We start from the raw sequence: 1,980 nt of genomic DNA, 5'->3' as shown, positions 1-1,980 counted from the left end.
AAATTTTACAATTTTAACCATTTTTACATGCCAAGTATTTCACACACTTTCATCAGCCTTTTTGGAGAAGGAAATGGCAACCCATGCCAGTATTCTTTCCTGAAGAATCCCATGGACAATGGAGCCTGGTGGGCTACAGTCCATGGGGAAACAAAGAGTCGGACACAACTGAGCAACTAACACATACACACACCCATAGTCACAGTGTTGTTTTGTTGTTGTCATTGTTTTAACTGTGCTATGCAGCTTGCATGATAGTTCCCTGGTTGAGGATCATACCCAGGCCACTGATATGAAAGCATGGAGCCCTAACCTCAAAACTACCAGGGAATTCCTTATCACATTGTTATGAAACAGATCTCTACACCTTTTCATCTTGCAAAATTGAAACTCTGTACACATCACCTGTCCCATTAGATAACAACTCCTCTTTTCTTCCCTGTTTCCTTAGGCCCTGGACTCCATTGTTCTGCTTTGTTTCCTTTCTATTGCTTGACTATATTAGATATTTCATATAAATGGAAATATGCAATATTTGTCTTTTTTATAACTGGCTTATTTCATTTAGCTTGATGTCTTAAAGGATCATGCATGTTGTAGCATGTGGCAGAATTTCCTTTATATGGCTAAATAACATTTCATTGTATGTATATATCACATTTGATGGACATTTGGATGCTTCTACCTCTTAGTTGTGATTAGTGCTGCAGTGAGCATGGCCATGCAAATATCTCAAGACCCCATGTTAACTTCTTTTGAATTTATATCCAGAAGTGGATATAAATCACTGAGTCATGGATATAAATTGCTGAATCATGTGGTAGTTCTAGTTTTAATTTTTTGAGGAGACTTTATACTGTTTTCTTTAGCAGTTGCACCATTTTAAAATCTATCCATATCGGCGCTTTGCCACTTGTACCCGAGTTCTAGATCTTCACCATGTCGGAGACTGCTCCTGCTGCTCCCGCTGCCGCATCCCCGCGGAGAAGACCCCAGTAGGCTGCCAAAAAGCCGGCTGGGGCGCGCCGGAAGGCCTCCGGCCCCAGAATCACCAAGGCTGTCGCCGCCTCCAAGGAACGCAGCGGCGTGTCTTTAGCTGCGCTCAAGAAAGCACTGGCGGCCGCCCGGCGGATGATGTGGAGAAGAACAGCAGCCGCATCAAAAGCTGGGTCTCAAGAGCTTGGTGAGCAAAGGCACCCTGGTGCAGACTAAGGGCACTGGGGCTTCTGGTTCTTTCAAGCTCAACAAGAAGGCAGCCACCGGGAGGCCAAGCCCAAAAACGAAGAAGGCGGGTACGCCAAGCCCAAGAAGGCTGCAAAATTAAAAAAAAGAAGACCAAGAAAAAAACGCGCCACCACTCCAAAGAAAAACTGCTAAGAAGACCCCAAAGAAAAATAATACGAAAAACCGATATTATTCGCAGCTGCTGTGACCAAGAAAGTGGCGAAGAGCCCCAAAAATATAAAAAAACTAAGGCTGCCAAGCCAAGAAGGCCGCCAAAAGCGCAGCAAAAGGCGGTTAAGCCGAAAAGGAAAAAAAAAAAACAAGGTCAAAAAAATAAGCCCAAGGTTGCCAAGCCCAAAGAAGGCTGCACCCAAGAAGAAGTAGGTTGTTAAATCGTTTTAATTTCCCCAAAAGGCTCTTTTCAGAGCCAAAAAAAAAAAAAAAAAAAGAAATAAAATCTATCCATAACACACAAGGATCCAGTTTCTGTATGTGCTTGCCAACAGTTGTCCTTTCCTTTCCTTCCTTTTACCTTTCCTTTCCTTCATATGTATACACACACACATGCACACACAATTGTTTTTCATATCCTTTCCATTATTGTTTATCACAAAATATGAGTATGGTTCCTTGTGCTATACAGTAGGATTTTATCTGTTCTATATATTAATATTATAGTTTGCATCTGCTAATCACCAGCTCCCAATCTGTGCCTCCCCCAACCTTCCCCTCTTGGTATTCACATAGTCTGCTCTC

The 1,980-nt window shown here is 42.5% G+C and overlaps 1 pseudogene; it reads left to right on the top strand.

The window, feature by feature from the left end:
• The first annotated feature begins 939 nt into the window (after window positions 1-939).
• LOC138986946 (histone H1.2-like) lies at window positions 940-1,608 on the top strand (annotated as a pseudogene).
• The last annotated feature ends 372 nt before the right edge of the window (window positions 1,609-1,980 follow it).

Source organism: Bos mutus, unplaced genomic scaffold (genome assembly GCF_027580195.1).
Source record: "Bos mutus isolate GX-2022 unplaced genomic scaffold, NWIPB_WYAK_1.1 CTG281, whole genome shotgun sequence".
NCBI classification, from domain to species: domain Eukaryota; kingdom Metazoa; phylum Chordata; class Mammalia; order Artiodactyla; family Bovidae; genus Bos; species Bos mutus.
This window is presented reverse-complemented; position numbering and strand designations above follow the sequence as displayed.